We start from the raw sequence: 22,456 nt of genomic DNA, 5'->3' as shown, positions 1-22,456 counted from the left end.
CCGTTTGTCCGCGGCGTCAGGAGGTCTTGGCCTGCTCCCGCGGTGAGCGGCTGAGAGCGGAGGCTCCTCCGAGGAAAATACTCGGGGTGCACCTAGGGGCGTCCGCTCCGCAGTCGATCCCGCAGCCGAGCAGAGCGTCTCCTGGCTGGCTCGCCAAACTGACTTGTGGCAAACGGAGTCCACAATCAATAGGATCGTAAAGCAGGTATGTTTATTCAGCGCTCGGCAGCACGGGCGGTAGTCCCACTGTTAGCGTTCATGAAAACACATAATCCACAAAGTGATTATATGAAGGTGCTTTATTAGGCGCCGGAAGTTAGGGACGTGCCTGCCCAAATCTAACTTCGTCTGATTTGTTCTCTTAGTTCTCTTTTATCCCCTAAGATATTACATATGCATTAGGTTTCACAACTCATCTATGCATATTCATTTCCTAGCTCCGCCTAGCCTCGCTTCGTATGCTAATTATCTTATCAGTCCTTCTGCGCTTGTGTACTACTCTCTGGTGGTCGTCCGGGTGGTCGTCGGGATGAAGTAAGATGTCTTCATCAGAGTTGAACTTTTTAACCTTTCCTTCTCACGCATGCTCTCTGGGCCCTTGGTCTCAGTCCAAACCACAAGGTTGGTTTGATCCAGTTCCCAGGGTCCAAGAAGCCCCAGTTATCTAGATGTCTTGCAAATTGAGCATTCTTTTAATCCTCCTTACTCCTCATCATGAATTGGTGCATTCTCATGTTACCCTTGCACATATATTTTGTATCTTCCAAGCGCAGCCTCGGAACAGTACATCGCAAATGTAACATATTAAACAATATTGTATTATTTCTTCTTCTATTACTAACACCACCAAAGTCGTGCGCACCCGACGCAGCAATTTGCCGTGGTTGTACGCAGCACAGGGTTACATACGCATGAAGTTTCACAGTACGCCTATACCTATTCATAACCTGTCCCCGCTTCGCGTTCAAATCGGTTCCAAGGAGTTATTTCCATCAGCTCCTCCCATCTTCGCTTGCGCAGTGTCTCCTGGTGGTGTTCCTCGGGGGGGGGGATGAAGGTTGACGACTCTTCCTCGTCACCGCTAGTTGACCTCTTGTCTTTGCGCGGACTCAGTCGCTCCTCGGCTCTTGCCCATCCGCAGGACCGGTTTCTGCAGGTCTCTTAAGATAGGCTCACACTCTTATGGAGAGACTGACCTTGGAAAGGGGCCCAAAGCTTCTCGCTTTAATTGATTTGCACAGTGCGCAATAGTGAGCAAAGACGCTAAGCAGCATCCGCTAGTTTAATGCTGTCAGCGCTCGCTCTCTCTACTCCGTAAGATTCTCCTAACTCCCTCTCTCAAAAGCAGCCCTTCGGAAACGTGCTGCCCGCCCCCCCCCCCCCGCCGGCCGCCCGCCCGCCCGCCCGCAGTGCGTGACCTGCTGCCCCGGACGCCGGAGACGGCCGCTCACCCAGCGCAAAGGGACGGCATGCGCTGCCAGGAGCGCAAGCGAGCACAGAGCCGTCCCGCCCCGCGGAAGGGGCAGCGAGGGGGGAAGCGAGCGCACGCGCTGGGCCGCGACCTGCCCTCCGCGGAGCCAGGAACCCTGCGGCGCTCCCTCACCCCCTGCGGCGGCCGGGCGGCAGCTGCCGGGGCGCTGCCCCGCCCCGCTCAAGGGAGGCGTTCCCCCGCCGAACGCCGGCCAGCTCTGTCTTCGGACACCCACAGCAACCTCCCGAGGGAGGTGCACCGTTCCCGGAGGTACTGCAATACCGGGACGATGCGCGGAGCGGAGGGAGCAAGCTCCGGATCCAACTCCCGAGCCCAAAAATCCGTTTAATATAAAGTCCTCTCATCGAGGACGTATCAGATATTAAACTGATAAGAACAGATACTACACTTGATCTTAGCCAAAAGGCCGAGAAGCGATGCCCGCGCCCTCGCCCCCGCGACACCCGATCCCGCGCCCACCACCCCGACCTCACGGCCGCTGCTCCACCGCCCGCCCCCGCCCTCCCGGGGCTCAACCCGCCGCCCTCGACCACCCTCTCGGGCGCTCCGCTCGCAGCCGCGACCCCCGACCGCCCCGCCGCCGCGTCGCCGGGGCCTCCCAGCGGCCCGTTCGCGCCACCGCGCGCCCGATTCGCTCGACCCCCGCGCGGAATTTGCATGCCCCGCCCCCGGCACCGCCTCTCCCTCCCCGCGGCTCGCCGGCCGCGTGCCCCGCCCACCGAGCCCCTGCGCCCGACCTTCGCTCCGCGCTGATTGGCGCAGCTCGGCCTCCTCTGGGCGTTCGCCCCGCCCCCTCGCCCGCCCTCCCTCCCTCCCCTCCCCTCCCCTCCGGCGTGATTTGCATGCCCCGCCCACCGCCCCGGAGCCGCGCCGCCGCCTGCCGCCTCATTGGCCGGGGCCCCGGGCCGCCCGCCCCGGCGGCGCCGAGCAGCGCCGCGGGACCTGCGCGCGGCCGGCCGGCTCTCGCCGGCAAGGAAGGCCCGGCAGAAGGCTGCCGCCGGCGGGGGCCCTCCGACCCTCCGTTCAGCGCCTGCGGACGCCTCCGGAGCGAGGCACGGGGCTCGGCCCTCGGCCCGGCGCGGCGACCGGGGGAGCGCAGCCGCCGCGCGAGGAGGGGCTGCGAGCGCTGAGCGCGCGCTCGAGCCGGAGGGGAGACGCTTTGTCTGCTCCGGGAGCCGGGAGGAGACGCGACCGGGACGGCGACCCGAGCTGGCCGTCAAGGGGTGTCCGCAACCGGGAAGGACGGCCGGGGGGCGGCTGCTGCTCGGGAACCGGCTGCTGCTCGGGAACCGGCCGGGCAACCGGACACGCGTGCGGTGAGCAATTGCAGCGTGCGGCGGTAGCTTTGCGTGTGCGTACACGTTGTTGCCGTTACTTCCTCTTAGTTTTCTGTCCTATTAAACTGTCTTTATCTCAACCCGCACGCTTTACCCACCCCACCCCCGCTTCTCTCGCCTTTCCCGGAGGGGGGGACTGAGGCAGCGAGGAAGCGGCTGCGCGGCGCTGAGCTGTGCGGCAGGTGGAAGCTCAGCAGCCGGAGAGGCTCCCGCTGCCCCGGCATCGCGGCCAGCCCCCGTCGCCTTCCCCTCCCCCGACAGCCGAAGGGCCGCCCCGCTACATAACCTGCTCCCGTAAAGCCGGCAAGCGCCGTGTGCTCGGGGTGCTGGAAGCAGCCACCGCGGGGCTGGAAACACAGCTTTCCACCCGGAACACCATCCTGGGCTTTGAAAAGCAAGCCTTGCGAGAAAAACCTCAGTAACTTGCTCAGACCGGGTCTTCTGTGAAGCTGTTCTATTCACGATTGCAGCGGCGGGGGTCCTGCGAGCGGGAGCAACCAGCAAAAGTCTATCGTAACCTTATATTCCCTCTTACCCAACGCTCGATTCCTCCCGTTTCCTCACTGGCTGAGTGCTACAGGTTCACAAGCTACTCAACACTTGTTGCTATACCATGTATATCCAATTTTACTTGACCAACTGTTAATTTCTCCTTCCCCCCCCATCTTGTCTCGTGACCACAGGGCCCACGATCTCTTGCTTTTACTGATTTTGCACTGCTCGTCCTGTTTTTCTTACCTATCCTCCTTATTTGGGGACGGTGGGACCTTCCCCTTTATCTCTTTAACGTCCTCTCCACTGCTGTGCTGCTGTCATGCCTGCACAATCACTTCTGGATATGCAAGGTTAGTGGAATTTTCCACCGCAAAAACACCTTCTACTGCAAAAATGCAGCTTTTTCTCACGGTCTCGTGGCAACGCGGCACGCCGGAAATAATTGAATCAGACAGTGGGACTCATTTCCACAACGACCTCATAAACATCTGGGCCAAACAGCATGGCATTGAATGGGTATACCACATCCCTTCTCCCGCACCAGCATCCAGGAAAACAAACAAGCAAACAAACAAGAAAAAAACACAGTACAGCAGACTGATAAAGAATATGCTGAAAGCAATGGGTGCTGAGACATTCAAACATTGGGATGCTGTACTGGGTCTGGCTGGGATGGAGTTAACTTTCCCCGCGGCAGCCCACACAGTGCCGTGCTCTGCACGTGTAGCTAGAACAGCACCGGTGTCACAGCGGTGTTGTGTCTACTGCTGAGCAATGCTGGCACAGCATCAGGACTCCCTCACCCCACCCCCCCCACCCCACCCCCCGAGCCAGCAGGCTGGGGGTGGGCAAGAGGGGAGGAAGAAACATCAGCAGGGCAGCTGACGTAAAGCAAGCGAAGGGATGTTCCGTACCATATGATGTCACGCTCAGCAATAAAAGGTGGAAAAAGGAAGAAGAGGGGAGGGGTGGGCTCTCGCTGTGAAAACATCTGTCCTCCCGAACAATGGGTACGTGCGTTGAGGCCCTGCTTCAAGGACGTGGTCAAGCATCGCCCATTGGTGGGAAGTGGAGAGTGATTTCTTTCCTCTGCACCTCCACACGGCCTTTGTGTGTTTCTTTTTTTTTTTCTTCTTCTTCTTCCCCTTTCCCTTTAGTTAAGTTATTTAATAACAATTTTCCCTTAATAATTATTTTTCCTTTTAATTAAATTATCCTTATCTCAACCCGTGAGTTGTTTCTTTCCTTTTCTTCTTCCCCTCCTCTTCTGAGGAGGGGGAGTGAAAGAGCAATTGTGGTGGAGTTCAGCTGCCTAGCAAGGGAAAACCACCCCAGATGCACATGCAGCAACAGCCACCTGGTTAGTCTGCCAATCGAGCTAGCCCTGCCCAATCAAAACTCCTCCACACATAGGAAGGGATAAAGTCCTTGCAGCGCATATAAAAACAAACAGACAAACAAAACAAAACAAAACATCCTGGGGAAGACAGTCTGACTTATTCCTGCCTCAGGCAAAGGCAAAGCCACCCGTGGGATTGCTTTTGCTCAAGGACCTGGGTGCACTTGGCGGGTGATGCGGAAGTACGGGGCAGCCTGAAAACCCTCAGGGGTGTCTGGGGTGAGCATAGGCAGTCCTTTGAGTTGTACAACGTTAGTTGCCGTGTAATGCTGTATGTCATCTGCAGTCGCTATATGTCAACGGCATTACAGTACGAGTCGCTCGGATTAACGAAGAATGACAGCACGTGCACGGACACGCGGGGCTTTCCTTGCATACAGGGATCACCGTGCCTGCACGCGCGCGCGCACACCCACCCCAACTTTCGGCGAGTCCTCCCCCACCCAGCCTCAGCACACAGGCAGCCCTGCTGCCCAGGACTTCCACGATCCTGGGGACTCCTGCTTGCACTCACCTTCTTCCTTGCCGTAGCCCCAGCAACGCTCAGTAACCTCACCACGCTCTAAGGTTTCTCTAAGACCTTTCTGGACCCAGCTTGGCTGCCCCCAGGCAGCAAAGGGGCCGCAAGGCAGACAAACTGCAACTGCAGCCTCCTCCTCGTCTTCCTCCTCCACCAGCCCTGCAGTTGCCATCCGCACCCAGGTGCAGCCCTTTTATGAGGAGGGGCTGCTGGGCTCACCACCCTCGTTAGCCACACCTGGGGCTCCAGTGATTGGGGGTCCAGTGACAGCTTTTAGTTTTTAGTTGTTGTTGTTGTTGTTGTTTTATTATTATTATTTTATTTTTTTACTGGGGCCCTGTGACAGGTTTTCACTATCTTTTCCTAATCTTCTTCCCAAATGTCCCCGTTCTCTGGGATTAAACTCTTCTTTCCACATACAAACTTTACTATTTCAGATTATTAAAGCGCCCCGTTCCAATCGTAAATCCACAGGACTTCGGGAAAACACCTGAAGCGCTCGGCCCTCCGTCTTCTAGACAAGCAATACCACCGTTTCCACAAAGTTTACATTTCAACAGGACCGAATTTCAAGCCGAATGCCATTTTTTCTCATGCACTTTGTTAGTAAGCCCACGCAAAACAAGGAATCGCTCCTACGTATCCATCAGTATGGGGGTTTAAAAAGGTACTGAGGCCTAAATAAATTCGCTCTCCCCCTTCGTACCAAATTCCCAGGGCTCAAGCCCGAACCGCCAAAGAAGTGACTCTCCGTTCTACGGCTTCGATAATCGGTCAGCCCCCTCCCCCCCCCAGTACTCGGGAAACCGACCAAACACCACAGCGAATATACCCAAACTTCTAAACTGTTCCTTAGATAACGCTCCCGCCGCCTTTCTCCCTGTCACACTCGAAACATTTAAGAGGATGACAAGATACACCAGCGGGCCCGTACATCGGGCACCACCAGTCAACGCTGGGATAAAGCAGCGCTTCCTTTCGGTCTGTCGTGCGCCTCGTTCGTCTCCGGCCGTTCCCCTCGCGGAGAATACGGAACCGCGGATCGGAACTCCGCGCTCGCCTCGCGGCGATGCTGCGTCTCACTCACGCGGCGCAATCACGCAAAGAGGGCCCCCCCCCCCCCCCGCGCTTCTCGTTCATCCCACAGGAATATGTCACTTAAAACAACAACCAGACTTGTTTGTAGCTCGCTTCACGACAATACTTTGTCTCAAACGCATACGCTCACACAAACGCTTTCAACACGACATACCCAGGCACCTACAAATAAGACATACAATTATCGCCACTCCAATTAATATCCCTCCAGCAGCTGCAAATGTTACCCAGGTAACCTTGTGACAATTTCGAGAGGCCCGCTTACCCTTCTCCTGCTTCTTATATAGCCATTAGCGGGTCCGTCCCGGCTCCCCAAACTGGGATGCAGCGGTAACCTCGGGTTTGCTCGATCTACTCCCAGGATCGCTAGCGGCCGCTCGCTCGCTCGCTCGGTCAGCAAAACCCCCTCGACCGCTCGGTCGGTCAGCCTGCAGGGTACCCTCCCTCCCGTACGGGGACTATGCTGCACGCCAGACGTCTCTGCGCGATTTACCGGCCGCCCCGGCCACGCGTACGACTTACAGGCCCTTCCCGTACTGTAAAACGCACCGTTTGTCCGCGGCGTCAGGAGGTCTTGGCCTGCTCCCGCGGTGAGCGGCTGAGAGCGGAGGCTCCTCCGAGGAAAATACTCGGGGTGCACCTAGGGGCGTCCGCTCCGCAGTCGATCCCGCAGCCGAGCAGAGCGTCTCCTGGCTGGCTCGCCAAACTGACTTGTGGCAAACGGAGTCCACAATCAATAGGATCGTAAAGCAGGTATGTTTATTCAGCGCTCGGCAGCACGGGCGGCAGTCCCACCAAAGTCGTGCGCACCCGACGCAGCAATTTGCCGTGGTTGTACGCAGCACAGGGTTACATACGCGTGAAGTTTCACAGTACGCCTATACCTATTCATAACCTGTCCCCGCTTCGCGTTCAAATCGGTTCCAAGGAGTTATTTCCATCAGCTCCTCCCATCTTCGCTTGCGCAGTGTCTCCTGGTGGTGTTCCTCGGGGGGGGGGATGAAGGTTGACGACTCTTCCTCGTCACCGCTAGTTGACCTCTTGTCTTTGCGCGGACTCGGTCGCTCCTCGGCTCTTGCCCATCCGCAGGACCGGTTTCTGCAGGTCTCTTAAGATAGGCTCACACTCTTATGGAGAGACTAACCTTGGAAAGGGGCCCAAAGCTTCTCGCTTTAATTGATTTGCACAGTGCGCAATAGTGAGCAAAGACGCTAAGCAGCATCCGCTAGTTTAATGCTGTCAGCGCTCTCTCTCTCTACTCCGTAAGATTCTCCTAACTCCCTCTCTCAAAAGCAGCCCTTCGGAAACGTGCTGCCCGCCCCCCCCCGCCCCGCCGGCCGCCCGCCCGCCCGCAGTGCGTGACCTGCTGCCCCGGACGCCGGAGACGGCCGCTCACCCAGCGCAAAGGGACGGCATGCGCTGCCAGGAGCGCAAGCGAGCACAGAGCCGTCCCGCCCCGCGGAAGGGGCAGCGAGGGGGGAAGCGAGCGCACGCGCTGGGCCGCGACCTGCCCTCCGCGGAGCCAGGAACCCTGCGGCGCTCCCTCACCCCCTGCGGCGGCCGGGCGGCAGCTGCCGGGGCGCTGCCCCGCCCCGCTCAAGGGAGGCGTTCCCCCGCCGAACGCCGGCCAGCTCTGTCTTCGGACACCCACAGCAACCTCCCGAGGGAGGTGCACCGTTCCCGGAGGTACTGCAATACCGGGACGATGCGCGGAGCGGAGGGAGCAAGCTCCGGATCCAACTCCCGAGCCCAAAAATCCGTTTAATATAAAGTCCTCTCATCGAGGACGTATCAGATATTAAACTGATAAGAACAGATACTACACTTGATCTTAGCCAAAAGGCCGAGAAGCGATGCCCGCGCCCTCGCCCCCGCGACACCCGATCCCGCGCCCACCACCCCGACCTCACGGCCGCTGCTCCACCGCCCGCCCCCGCCCTCCCGGGGCTCAACCCGCCGCCCTCGACCACCCTCTCGGGCGCTCCGCTCGCAGCCGCGACCCCCGACCGCCCCGCCGCCGCGTCGCCGGGGCCTCCCAGCGGCCCGTTCGCGCCACCGCGCGCCCGATTCGCTCGACCCCCGCGCGGAATTTGCATGCCCCGCCCCCGGCACCGCCTCTCCCTCCCCGCGGCTCGCCGGCCGCGTGCCCCGCCCACCGAGCCCCTGCGCCCGACCTTCGCTCCGCGCTGATTGGCGCAGCTCGGCCTCCTCTGGGCGTTCGCCCCGCCCCTTCGCCCGCCCGCCCGCCCTCCCCTCCCCTCCCCTCCCCTCCCCTCCCCTCCGGCGTGATTTGCATGCCCCGCCCACCGCCCCGGAGCCGCGCCGCCGCCTGCCGCCTCATTGGCCGGGGCCCCGGGCCGCCCGCCCCGGCGGCGCCGAGCAGCGCCGCGGGACCTGCGCGCGGCCGGCCGGCTCTCGCCGGCAAGGAAGGCCCGGCAGAAGGCTGCCGCCGGCGGGGGCCCTCCGACCCTCCGTTCAGCGCCTGCGGACGCCTCCGGAGCGAGGCACGGGGCTCGGCCCTCGGCCCGGCGCGGCGACCGGGGGAGCGCAGCCGCCGCGCGAGGAGGGGCTGCGAGCGCTGAGCGCGCGCTCGAGCCGGAGGGGAGACGCTTTGTCTGCTCCGGGAGCCGGGAGGAGACGCGACCGGGACGGCGACCCGAGCTGGCCGTCACGGGGTGTCCGCAACCGGGAAGGACGGCCGGGGGGCGGCTGCTGCTCGGGAACCGGCTGCTGCTCGGGAACCGGCCGGGCAACCGGACACGCGTGCGGTGAGCAATTGCAGCGTGCGGCGGTAGCTTTGCGTGTGCGTACACGTTGTTGCCGTTACTTCCTCTTAGTTTTCTGTCCTATTAAACTGTCTTTATCTCAACCCGCACGCTTTACCCACCCCACCCCCGCTTCTCTCGCCTTTCCCGGAGGGGGGGACTGAGGCAGCGAGGAAGCGGCTGCGCGGCGCTGAGCTGTGCGGCAGGTGGAAGCTCAGCAGCCGGAGAGGCTCCCGCTGCCCCGGCATCGCGGCCAGCCCCCGTCGCCTTCCCCTCCCCCGACAGCCGAAGGGCCGCCCCGCTACATAACCTGCTCCCGTAAAGCCGGCAAGCGCCGTGTGCTCGGGGTGCTGGAAGCAGCCACCGCGGGGCTGGAAACACAGCTTTCCACCCGGAACACCATCCTGGGCTTTGAAAAGCAAGCCTTGCGAGAAAAACCTCAGTAACTTGCTCAGACCGGGTCTTCTGTGAAGCTGTTCTATTCACGATTGCAGCGGCGGGGGTCCTGCGAGCGGGAGCAACCAGCAAAAGTCTATCGTAACCTTATATTCCCTCTTACCCAACGCTCGATTCCTCCCGTTTCCTCACTGGCTGAGTGCTACAGGTTCACAAGCTACTCAACACTTGTTGCTATACCATGTATATCCAATTTTACTTGACCAACTGTTAATTTCTCCTTCCCCCCCCATCTTGTCTCGTGACCACAGGGCCCACGATCTCTTGCTTTTACTGATTTTGCACTGCTCGTCCTGTTTTTCTTACCTATCCTCCTTATTTGGGGACGGTGGGACCTTCCCCTTTATCTCTTTAACGTCCTCTCCACTGCTGTGCTGCTGTCATGCCTGCACAATCACTTCTGGATATGCAAGGTTAGTGGAATTTTCCACCGCAAAAACACCTTCTACTGCAAAAATGCAGCTTTTTCTCACGGTCTCGTGGCAACACGGCACGCCGGAAATAATTGAATCAGACAGTGGGACTCATTTCCACAACGACCTCATAAACATCTGGGCCAAACAGCATGGCATTGAATGGGTATACCACATCCCTTCTCCCGCACCAGCATCCAGGAAAACAAACAAGCAAACAAACAAAAAAAAACACAGTACAGCAGACTGATAAAGAATATGCTGAAAGCAATGGGTGCTGAGACATTCAAACATTGGGATGCTGTACTGGGTCTGGCTGGGATGGAGTTAACTTTCCCCGCGGCAGCCCACACAGTGCCGTGCTCTGCACGTGTAGCTAGAACAGCACCGGTGTCACAGCGGTGTTGTGTCTACTGCTGAGCAATGCTGGCACAGCATCAGGACTCCCTCACCCCCCCCCCCCACCCCACCCCCCGAGCCAGCAGGCTGGGGGTGGGCAAGAGGGGAGGAAGAAACATCAGCAGGGCAGCTGACGTAAAGCAAGCGAAGGGATGTTCCGTACCATATGATGTCACGCTCAGCAATAAAAGGTGGAAAAAGGAAGAAGAGGGGAGGGGTGGGCTCTCGCTGTGAAAACATCTGTCCTCCCGAACAATGGGTACGTGCGTTGAGGCCCTGCTTCAAGGACGTGGTCAAGCATCGCCCATTGGTGGGAAGTGGAGAGTGATTTCTTTCCTCTGCACCTCCACACGGCCTTTGTGTGTTTCTTTTTTTTTTTCTTCTTCTTCTTCCCCTTTCCCTTTAGTTAAGTTATTTAATAACAATTTTCCCTTAATAATTATTTTTCCTTTTAATTAAATTATCCTTATCTCAACCCGTGAGTTGTTTCTTTCCTTTTCTTCTTCCCCTCCTCTTCTGAGGAGGGGGAGTGAAAGAGCAATTGTGGTGGAGTTCAGCTGCCTAGCAAGGGAAAACCACCCCAGATGCACATGCAGCAACAGCCACCTGGTTAGTCTGCCAATCGAGCTAGCCCTGCCCAATCAAAACTCCTCCACACATAGGAAGGGATAAAGTCCTTGCAGCGCATATAAAAACAAACAGACAAACAAAACAAAACAAAACATCCTGGGGAAGACAGTCTGACTTATTCCTGCCTCAGGCAAAGGCAAAGCCACCCGTGGGATTGCTTTTGCTCAAGGACCTGGGTGCACTTGGCGGGTGATGCGGAAGTACGGGGCAGCCTGAAAACCCTCAGGGGTGTCTGGGGTGAGCGTAGGCAGTCCTTTGAGTTGTACAACGTTAGTTGCCGTGTAATGCTGTATGTCATCTGCAGTCGCTATATGTCAACGGCATTACAGTACGAGTCGCTCGGATTAACGAAGAATGACAGCACGTGCACGGACACGCGGGGCTTTCCTTGCATACAGGGATCACCGTGCCTGCACGCGCGCGCGCACACCCACCCCAACTTTCGGCGAGTCCTCCCCCACCCAGCCTCAGCACACAGGCAGCCCTGCTGCCCAGGACTTCCACGATCCTGGGGACTCCTGCTTGCACTCACCTTCTTCCTTGCCGTAGCCCCAGCAACGCTCAGTAACCTCACCACGCTCTAAGGTTTCTCTAAGACCTTTCTGGACCCAGCTTGACTGCCCCCAGGCAGCAAAGGGGCCGCAAGGCAGACAAACTGCAACTGCAGCCTCCTCCTCGTCTTCCTCCTCCACCAGCCCTGCAGTTGCCATCCGCACCCAGGTGCAGCCCTTTTATGAGGAGGGGCTGCTGGGCTCACCACCCTCGTTAGCCACACCTGGGGCTCCAGTGATTGGGGGTCCAGTGACAGCTTTTAGTTTTTAGTTGTTGTTGTTGTTGTTTTTTTATTATTATTATTATTATTATTATTTTATTTTTTTACTGGGGCCCTGTGACAGGTTTTCACTATCTTTTCCTAATCTTCTTCCCAAATGTCCCCGTTCTCTGGGATTAAACTCTTCTTTCCACATACAAACTTTACTATTTCAGATTATTAAAGCGCCCCGTTCCAATCGTAAATCCACAGGACTTCGGGAAAACACCTGAAGCGCTCGGCCCTCCGTCTTCTAGACAAGCAATACCACCGTTTCCACAAAGCTTACATTTCAACAGGACCGAATTTCAAGCCGAATGCCATTTTTTCTCATGCACTTTGTTAGTAAGCCCACGCAAAACAAGGAATCGCTCCTACGTATCCATCAGTATGGGGGTTTAAAAAGGTACTGAGGCCTAAATAAATTCGCTCTCCCCCTTCGTACCAAATTCCCAGGGCTCAAGCCCGAACCGCCAAAGAAGTGACTCTCCGTTCTACGGCTTCGATAATCGGTCAGCCCCCTCCCCCCCCCAGTACTCGGGAAACCGACCAAACACCACAGCGAATATACCCAAACTTCTAAACTGTTCCTTAGATAACGCTCCCGCCGCCTTTCTCCCTGTCACACTCGAAACATTTAAGAGGATGACAAGATACACCAGCGGGCCCGTACATCGGGCACCACCAGTCAACGCTGGGATAAAGCAGCGCTTCCTTTCGGTCTGTCGTGCGCCTCGTTCGTCTCCGGCCGTTCCCCTCGCGGAGAATACGGAACCGCGGATCGGAACTCCGCGCTCGCCTCGCGGCGATGCTGCGTCTCACTCACGCGGCGCAATCACGCAAAGAGGGCCCCCCCCCCCCCCCCCGCGCTTCTCGTTCATCCCACAGGAATATGTCACTTAAAACAACAACCAGACTTGTTTGTAGCTCGCTTCACGACAATACTTTGTCTCAAACGCATACGCTCACACAAACGCTTTCAACACGACATACCCAGGCACCTACAAATAAGACATACAATTATCGCCACTCCAATTAATATCCCTCCAGCAGCTGCAAATGTTACCCAGGTAACCTTGTGACAATTTCGAGAGGCCCGCTTACCCTTCTCCTGCTTCTTATATAGCCATTAGCGGGTCCGTCCCGGCTCCCCAAACTGGGATGCAGCGGTAACCTCGGGTTTGCTCGATCTACTCCCAGGATCGCTAGCGGCCGCTCGCTCGCTCGCTCGGTCAGCAAAACCCCCTCGACCGCTCGGTCGGTCAGCCTGCAGGGTACCCTCCCTCCCGTACGGGGACTATGCTGCACGCCAGACGTCTCTGCGCGATTTACCGGCCGCCCCGGCCACGCGTACGACTTACAGGCCCTTCCCGTACTGTAAAACGCACCGTTTGTCCGCGGCGTCAGGAGGTCTTGGCCTGCTCCCGCGGTGAGCGGCTGAGAGCGGAGGCTCCTCCGAGGAAAATACTCGGGGTGCACCTAGGGGCGTCCGCTCCGCAGTCGATCCCGCAGCCGAGCAGAGCGTCTCCTGGCTGGCTCGCCAAACTGACTTGTGGCAAACGGAGTCCACAATCAATAGGATCGTAAAGCAGGTATGTTTATTCAGCGCTCGGCAGCACGGGCGGTAGTCCCACTGTTAGCGTTCATGAAAACACATAATCCACAAAGTGATTATATGAAGGTGCTTTATTAGGCGCCGGAAGTTAGGGACGTGCCTGCCCAAATCTAACTTCGTCTGATTTGTTCTCTTAGTTCTCTTTTATCCCCTAAGATATTACATATGCATTAGGTTTCACAACTCATCTATGCATATTCATTTCCTAGCTCCGCCTAGCCTCGCTTCGTATGCTAATTATCTTATCAGTCCTTCTGCGCTTGTGTACTACTCTCTGGTGGTCGTCCGGGTGGTCGTCGGGATGAAGTAAGATGTCTTCATCAGAGTTGAACTTTTTAACCTTTCCTTCTCACGCATGCTCTCTGGGCCCTTGGTCTCAGTCCAAACCACAAGGTTGGTTTGATCCAGTTCCCAGGGTCCAAGAAGCCCCAGTTATCTAGATGTCTTGCAAATTGAGCATTCTTTTAATCCTCCTTACTCCTCATCATGAATTGGTGCATTCTCATGTTACCCTTGCACATATATTTTGTATCTTCCAAGCGCAGCCTCGGAACAGTACATCGCAAATGTAACATATTAAACAATATTGTATTATTTCTTCTTCTATTACTAACACCACCAAAGTCGTGCGCACCCGACGCAGCAATTTGCCGTGGTTGTACGCAGCACAGGGTTACATACGCATGAAGTTTCACAGTACGCCTATACCTATTCATAACCTGTCCCCGCTTCGCGTTCAAATCGGTTCCAAGGAGTTATTTCCATCAGCTCCTCCCATCTTCGCTTGCGCAGTGTCTCCTGGTGGTGTTCCTCGGGGGGGGGGATGAAGGTTGACGACTCTTCCTCGTCACCGCTAGTTGACCTCTTGTCTTTGCGCGGACTCAGTCGCTCCTCGGCTCTTGCCCATCCGCAGGACCGGTTTCTGCAGGTCTCTTAAGATAGGCTCACACTCTTATGGAGAGACTGACCTTGGAAAGGGGCCCAAAGCTTCTCGCTTTAATTGATTTGCACAGTGCGCAATAGTGAGCAAAGACGCTAAGCAGCATCCGCTAGTTTAATGCTGTCAGCGCTCGCTCTCTCTACTCCGTAAGATTCTCCTAACTCCCTCTCTCAAAAGCAGCCCTTCGGAAACGTGCTGCCCGCCCCCCCCCCCCCGCCGGCCGCCCGCCCGCCCGCCCGCAGTGCGTGACCTGCTGCCCCGGACGCCGGAGACGGCCGCTCACCCAGCGCAAAGGGACGGCATGCGCTGCCAGGAGCGCAAGCGAGCACAGAGCCGTCCCGCCCCGCGGAAGGGGCAGCGAGGGGGGAAGCGAGCGCACGCGCTGGGCCGCGACCTGCCCTCCGCGGAGCCAGGAACCCTGCGGCGCTCCCTCACCCCCTGCGGCGGCCGGGCGGCAGCTGCCGGGGCGCTGCCCCGCCCCGCCCCGCCCCAGGGAGGCGTTCCCCCGCCGAACGCCGGCCAGCTCTGTCTTCGGACACCCACAGCAACCTCCCGAGGGAGGTGCACCGTTCCCGGAGGTACTGCAATACCGGGACGATGCGCGGAGCGGAGGGAGCAAGCTCCGGATCCAACTCCCGAGCCCAAAAATCCGTTTAATATAAAGTCCTCTCATCGAGGACGTATCAGATATTAAACTGATAAGAACAGATACTACACTTGATCTTAGCCAAAAGGCCGAGAAGCGATGCCCGCGCCCTCGCCCCCGCGACACCCGATCCCGCGCCCACCACCCCGACCTCACGGCCGCTGCTCCACCGCCCGCCCCCGCCCTCCCGGGGCTCAACCCGCCGCCCTCGACCACCCTCTCGGGCGCTCCGCTCGCAGCCGCGACCCCCGACCGCCCCGCCGCCGCGTCGCCGGGGCCTCCCAGCGGCCCGTTCGCGCCACCGCGCGCCCGATTCGCTCGACCCCCGCGCGGAATTTGCATGCCCCGCCCCCGGCACCGCCTCTCCCTCCCCGCGGCTCACCCGCCGCGTGCCCCGCCCACCGAGCCCCTGCGCCCGACCTTCGCTCCGCGCTGATTGGCGCAGCTCGGCCTCCTCCGGGCGTTCGCCCCGCCCCCTCGCCCGCCCTCCCTCCCTCCCCTCCCCTCCCCTCCGGCGGGATTTGCATGCCCCGCCCACCGCCCCGGAGCCGCGCCGCCGCCTGCCGCCTCATTGGCCGGGGCCCCGGGCCGCCCGCCCCGGCGGCGCCGAGCAGCGCCGCGGGACCTGCGCGCGGCCGGCCGGCTCTCGCCGGCAAGGAAGGCCCGGCAGAAGGCTGCCGCCGGCGGGGGCCCTCCGACCCTCCGTTCAGCGCCTGCGGACGCCTCCGGAGCGAGGCACGGGGCCGCGGGGCTCGGCCCGGCGCGGCGACCGGGGGAGCGCAGCCGCCGCGCGAGGAGGGGCTGCGAGCGCTGAGCGCGCTCGAGCCGGAGGGGAGACGCTTTGTCTGCTCCGGGAGCCGGGAGGAGACGCGACCGGGACGGCGACCCGAGCTGGCCGTCAAGGGGTGTCCGCAACCGGGAAGGACGGCCGGGGGGCGGCTGCTGCTCGGGAACCGGCTGCTGCTCGGGAACCGGCCGGGCAACCGGACACGCGTGCGGTGAGCAATTGCAGCGTGCGGCGGTAGCTTTGCGTGTGCGTACACGTTGTTGCCGTTACTTCCTCTTAGTTTTCTGTCCTATTAAACTGTCTTTATCTCAACCCGCACGCTTTACCCACCCCACCCCCGCTTCTCTCGCCTTTCCCGGAGGGGGGGACTGAGGCAGCGAGGAAGCGGCTGCGCGGCGCTGAGCTGTGCGGCAGGTGGAAGCTCAGCAGCCGGAGAGGCTCCCGCTGCCCCGGCATCGCGGCCAGCCCCCGTCGCCTTCCCCTCCCCCGACAGCCGAAGGGCCGCCCCGCTACATAACCTGCTCCCGTAAAGCCGGCAAGCGCCGTGTGCTCGGGGTGCTGGAAGCAGCCACCGCGGGGCTGGAAACACAGCTTTCCACCCGGAACACCATCCTGGGCTTTGAAAAGCAAGCCTTGCGAGAAAAACCTCAGTAACTTGCTCAGACCGGGTCTTCTGTGAAGCTGTTCTATTCACGATTGCAGCGGCGGGGGTCCTGCGAGCGGGAGCAACCAGCAAAAGTCTATCGTAACCTTATATTCCCTCTTACCCAACGCTCGATTCCTCCCGTTTCCTCACTGGCTGAGTGCTACAGGTTCACAAGCTACTCAACACTTGTTGCTATACCATGTATATCCAATTTTACTTGACCAACTGTTAATTTCTCCTTCCCCCCCCATCTTGTCTCGTGACCACAGGGCCCACGATCTCTTGCTTTTACTGATTTTGCACTGCTCGTCCTGTTTTTCTTACCTATCCTCCTTATTTGGGGACGGTGGGACCTTCCCCTTTATCTCTTTAACGTCCTCTCCACTGCTGTGCTGCTGTCATGCCTGCACAATCACTTCTGGATATGCAAGGTTAGTGGAATTTTCCACCGCAAAAACACCTTCTACTGCAAAAATGCAGCTTTTTCTCACGGTCTCGTGGCAACGCGGCACGCCGGAAATAATTGAATCAGACAGTGGGACTCATTTCCACAACGACCTCATAAACATCTGGGCCAAACAGCATGGCATTGAATGGGTATACCACATCCCTTCTCCCGCACCAGCATCCAGGAAAACAAACAAGCAAACAAACAAAAAAAAACACAGTACAGCAGACTGATAAAGAATATGCTGAAAGCAATGGGTGCTGAGACATTCAAACATTGGGATGCTGTACTGGGTCTGGCTGGGATGGAGTTAACTTTCCCCGCGGCAGCCCACACAGTGCCGTGCTCTGCACGTGTAGCTAGAACAGCACCGGTGTCACAGCGGTGTTGTGTCTACTGCTGAGCAATGCTGGCACAGCATCAGGACTCCCTCACCCCCCCCCCCCCACCCCACCCCCCGAGCCAGCAGGCTGGGGGTGGGCAAGAGGGGAGGAAGAAACATCAGCAGGGCAGCTGACGTAAAGCAAGCGAAGGGATGTTCCGTACCATATGATGTCACGCTCAGCAATAAAAGGTGGAAAAAGGAAGAAGAGGGGAGGGGTGGGCTCTCGCTGTGAAAACATCTGTCCTCCCGAACAATGGGTACGTGCGTTGAGGCCCTGCTTCAAGGACGTGGTCAAGCATCGCCCATTGGTGGGAAGTGGAGAGTGATTTCTTTCCTCTGCACCTCCACACGGCCTTTGTGTGTTTCTTTTTTTTTTTCTTCTTCTTCTTCCCCTTTCCCTTTAGTTAAGTTATTTAATAACAATTTTCCCTTAATAATTATTTTTCCTTTTAATTAAATTATCCTTATCTCAACCCGTGAGTTGTTTCTTTCCTTTTCTTCTTCCCCTCCTCTTCTGAGGAGGGGGAGTGAAAGAGCAATTGTGGTGGAGTTCAGCTGCCTAGCAAGGGAAAACCACCCCAGATGCACATGCAGCAACAGCCACCTGGTTAGTCTGCCAATCGAGCTAGCCCTGCCCAATCAAAACTCCTCCACACATAGGAAGGGATAAAGTCCTTGCAGCGCATATAAAAACAAACAGACAAACAAAACAAAACAAAACATCCTGGGGAAGACAGTCTGACTTATTCCTGCCTCAGGCAAAGGCAAAGCCACCCGTGGGATTGCTTTTGCTCAAGGACCTGGGTGCACTTGGCGGGTGATGCGGAAGTACGGGGCAGCCTGAAAACCCTCAGGGGTGTCTGGGGTGAGCGTAGGCAGTCCTTTGAGTTGTACAACGTTAGTTGCCGTGTAATGCTGTATGTCATCTGCAGTCGCTATATGTCAACGGCATTACAGTACGAGTCGCTCGGATTAACGAAGAATGACAGCACGTGCACGGACACGCGGGGCTTTCCTTGCATACAGGGATCACCGTGCCTGCACGCGCGCGCGCACACCCACCCCAACTTTCGGCGAGTCCTCCCCCACCCAGCCTCAGCACACAGGCAGCCCTGCTGCCCAGGACTTCCACGATCCTGGGGACTCCTGCTTGCACTCACCTTCTTCCTTGCCGTAGCCCCAGCAACGCTCAGTAACCTCACCACGCTCTAAGGTTTCTCTAAGACCTTTCTGGACCCAGCTTGGCTGCCCCCAGGCAGCAAAGGGGCCGCAAGGCAGACAAACTGCAACTGCAGCCTCCTCCTCGTCTTCCTCCTCCACCAGCCCTGCAGTTGCCATCCGCACCCAGGTGCAGCCCTTTTATGAGGAGGGGCTGCTGGGCTCACCACCCTCGTTAGCCACACCTGGGGCTCCAGTGATTGGGGGTCCAGTGACAGCTTTTAGTTTTTAGTTGTTGTTGTTGTTGTTGTTTTATTATTATTATTTTATTTTTTTACTGGGGCCCTGTGACAGGTTTTCACTATCTTTTCCTAATCTTCTTCCCAAATGTCCCCGTTCTCTGGGATTAAACTCTTCTTTCCACATACAAACTTTACTATTTCAGATTATTAAAGCGCCCCGTTCCAATCGTAAATCCACAGGACTTCGGGAAAACACCTGAAGCGCTCGGCCCTCCGTCTTCTAGACAAGCAATACCACCGTTTCCACAAAGCTTACATTTCAACAGGACCGAATTTCAAGCCGAATGCCATTTTTTCTCATGCACTTTGTTAGTAAGCCCACGCAAAACAAGGAATCGCTCCTACGTATCCATCAGTATGGGGGTTTAAAAAGGTACTGAGGCCTAAATAAATTCGCTCTCCCCCTTCGTACCAAATTCCCAGGGCTCAAGCCCGAACCGCCAAAGAAGTGACTCTCCGTTCTACGGCTTCGATAATCGGTCAGCCCCCTCCCCCCCCCAGTACTCGGGAAACCGACCAAACACCACAGCGAATATACCCAAACTTCTAAACTGTTCCTTAGATAACGCTCCCGCCGCCTTTCTCCCTGTCACACTCGAAACATTTAAGAGGATGACAAGATACACCAGCGGGCCCGTACATCGGGCACCACCAGTCAACGCTGGGATAAAGCAGCGCTTCCTTTCGGTCTGTCGTGCGCCTCGTTCGTCTCCGGCCGTTCCCCTCGCGGAGAATACGGAACCGCGGATCGGAACTCCGCGCTCGCCTCGCGGCGATGCTGCGTCTCACTCACGCGGCGCAATCACGCAAAGAGGGCCCCCCCCCCCCCCCCCGCGCTTCTCGTTCATCCCACAGGAATATGTCACTTAAAACAACAACCAGACTTGTTTGTAGCTCGCTTCACGACAATACTTTGTCTCAAACGCATACGCTCACACAAACGCTTTCAACACGACATACCCAGGCACCTACAAATAAGACATACAATTATCGCCACTCCAATTAATATCCCTCCAGCAGCTGCAAATGTTACCCAGGTAACCTTGTGACAATTTCGAGAGGCCCGCTTACCCTTCTCCTGCTTCTTATATAGCCATTAGCGGGTCCGTCCCGGCTCCCCAAACTGGGATGCAGCGGTAACCTCGGGTTTGCTCGATCTACTCCCAGGATCGCTAGCGGCCGCTCGCTCGCTCGCTCGGTCAGCAAAACCCCCTCGACCGCTCGGTCGGTCAGCCTGCAGGGTACCCTCCCTCCCGTACGGGGACTATGCTGCACGCCAGACGTCTCTGCGCGATTTACCGGCCGCCCCGGCCACGCGTACGACTTACAGGCCCTTCCCGTACTGTAAAACGCACCGTTTGTCCGCGGCGTCAGGAGGTCTTGGCCTGCTCCCGCGGTGAGCGGCTGAGAGCGGAGGCTCCTCCGAGGAAAATACTCGGGGTGCACCTAGGGGCGTCCGCTCCGCAGTCGATCCCGCAGCCGAGCAGAGCGTCTCCTGGCTGGCTCGCCAAACTGACTTGTGGCAAACGGAGTCCACAATCAATAGGATCGTAAAGCAGGTATGTTTATTCAGCGCTCGGCAGCACGGGCGGTAGTCCCACTGTTAGCGTTCATGAAAACACATAATCCACAAAGTGATTATATGAAGGTGCTTTATTAGGCGCCGGAAGTTAGGGACGTGCCTGCCCAAATCTAACTTCGTCTGATTTGTTCTCTTAGTTCTCTTTTATCCCCTAAGATATTACATATGCATTAGGTTTCACAACTCATCTATGCATATTCATTTCCTAGCTCCGCCTAGCCTCGCTTCGTATGCTAATTATCTTATCAGTCCTTCTGTGCTTGTGTACTACTCTCTGGTGGTCGTCCGGGTGGTCGTCGGGATGAAGTAAGATGTCTTCATCAGAGTTGAACTTTTTAACCTTTCCTTCTCACGCATGCTCTCTGGGCCCTTGGTCTCAGTCCAAACCACAAGGTTGGTTTGATCCAGTTCCCAGGGTCCAAGAAGCCCCAGTTATCTAGATGTCTTGCAAATTGAGCATTCTTTTAATCCTCCTTACTCCTCATCATGAATTGGTGCATTCTCATGTTACCCTTGCACATATATTTTGTATCTTCCAAGCGCAGCCTCGGAACAGTACATCGCAAATGTAACATATTAAACAATATTGTATTATTTCTTCTTCTATTACTAACACCACCAAAGTCGTGCGCACCCGACGCAGCAATTTGCCGTGGTTGTACGCAGCACAGGGTTACATACGCATGAAGTTTCACAGTACGCCTATACCTATTCATAACCTGTCCCCGCTTCGCGTTCAAATCGGTTCCAAGGAGTTATTTCCATCAGCTCCTCCCATCTTCGCTTGCGCAGTGTCTCCTGGTGGTGTTCCTCGGGGGGGGGGATGAAGGTTGACGACTCTTCCTCGTCACCGCTAGTTGACCTCTTGTCTTTGCGCGGACTCAGTCGCTCCTCGGCTCTTGCCCATCCGCAGGACCGGTTTCTGCAGGTCTCTTAAGATAGGCTCACACTCTTATGGAGAGACTGACCTTGGAAAGGGGCCCAAAGCTTCTCGCTTTAATTGATTTGCACAGTGCGCAATAGTGAGCAAAGACGCTAAGCAGCATCCGCTAGTTTAATGCTGTCAGCGCTCGCTCTCTCTACTCCGTAAGATTCTCCTAACTCCCTCTCTCAAAAGCAGCCCTTCGGAAACGTGCTGCCCGCCCCCCCCCCCCCGCCGGCCGCCCGCCCGCCCGCCCGCAGTGCGTGACCTGCTGCCCCGGACGCCGGAGACGGCCGCTCACCCAGCGCAAAGGGACGGCATGCGCTGCCAGGAGCGCAAGCGAGCACAGAGCCGTCCCGCCCCGCGGAAGGGGCAGCGAGGGGGGAAGCGAGCGCACGCGCTGGGCCGCGACCTGCCCTCCGCGGAGCCAGGAACCCTGCGGCGCTCCCTCACCCCCTGCGGCGGCCGGGCGGCAGCTGCCGGGGCGCTGCCCCGCCCCGCCCCGCCCCAGGGAGGCGTTCCCCCGCCGAACGCCGGCCAGCTCTGTCTTCGGACACCCACAGCAACCTCCCGAGGGAGGTGCACCGTTCCCGGAGGTACTGCAATACCGGGACGATGCGCGGAGCGGAGGGAGCAAGCTCCGGATCCAACTCCCGAGCCCAAAAATCCGTTTAATATAAAGTCCTCTCATCGAGGACGTATCAGATATTAAACTGATAAGAACAGATACTACACTTGATCTTAGCCAAAAGGCCGAGAAGCGATGCCCGCGCCCTCGCCCCCGCGACACCCGATCCCGCGCCCACCACCCCGACCTCACGGCCGCTGCTCCACCGCCCGCCCCCGCCCTCCCGGGGCTCAACCCGCCGCCCTCGACCACCCTCTCGGGCGCTCCGCTCGCAGCCGCGACCCCCGACCGCCCCGCCGCCGCGTCGCCGGGGCCTCCCAGCGGCCCGTTCGCGCCACCGCGCGCCCGATTCGCTCGACCCCCGCGCGGAATTTGCATGCCCCGCCCCCGGCACCGCCTCTCCCTCCCCGCGGCTCGCCGGCCGCGTGCCCCGCCCACCGAGCCCCTGCGCCCGACCTTCGCTCCGCGCTGATTGGCGCAGCTCGGCCTCCTCTGGGCGTTCGCCCCGCCCCTTCGCCCGCCCGCCCGCCCTCCCCTCCCCTCCCCTCCCCTCCCCTCCCCTCCGGCGTGATTTGCATGCCC

At 58.2% G+C, this 22,456-nt stretch overlaps 4 long non-coding RNA genes across 4 annotated transcripts; 1 reads left to right on the top strand and 3 right to left on the bottom strand.

Moving 5' to 3' along the window:
* Positions 1–2,353: 2,353 nt before the first annotated feature.
* LOC310894349 lies at positions 2,354–8,168 on the top strand. The gene is made up of 2 exons (XR_014579829.1): positions 2,354–2,808; positions 5,681–8,168. It is a non-coding gene; the product is annotated as an uncharacterized lncRNA (long non-coding RNA).
* On the bottom strand, positions 7,079–8,578 carry LOC310894348. The gene is made up of 2 exons (XR_014579828.1): positions 7,738–8,578; positions 7,079–7,511 (listed from the first exon to the last, which is right to left on the bottom strand). It is a non-coding gene; the product is annotated as an uncharacterized lncRNA (long non-coding RNA).
* Positions 8,579–13,170: 4,592 nt separating this feature from the next.
* Positions 13,171–15,563, bottom strand: LOC310894226. The gene is made up of 2 exons (XR_014579682.1): positions 14,654–15,563; positions 13,171–14,393 (listed from the first exon to the last, which is right to left on the bottom strand). It is a non-coding gene; the product is annotated as an uncharacterized lncRNA (long non-coding RNA).
* Positions 15,564–20,064: 4,501 nt separating this feature from the next.
* On the bottom strand, positions 20,065–22,319 carry LOC310894227. Its single transcript, XR_014579683.1, has 2 exons — positions 21,548–22,319; positions 20,065–21,287 (listed from the first exon to the last, which is right to left on the bottom strand). It is a non-coding gene; the product is annotated as an uncharacterized lncRNA (long non-coding RNA).
* Positions 22,320–22,456: the final 137 nt, after the last annotated feature.

Source organism: Anser anser (genome assembly GCF_964211835.1).
Source record: "Anser anser genome assembly, chromosome: 2".
In the NCBI taxonomy this organism is placed as follows: Eukaryota; Metazoa; Chordata; class Aves; order Anseriformes; family Anatidae; genus Anser; species Anser anser.
Note: the sequence above shows the minus strand (reverse complement) of the source record. Positions and strands in the feature narration are given on the sequence as shown.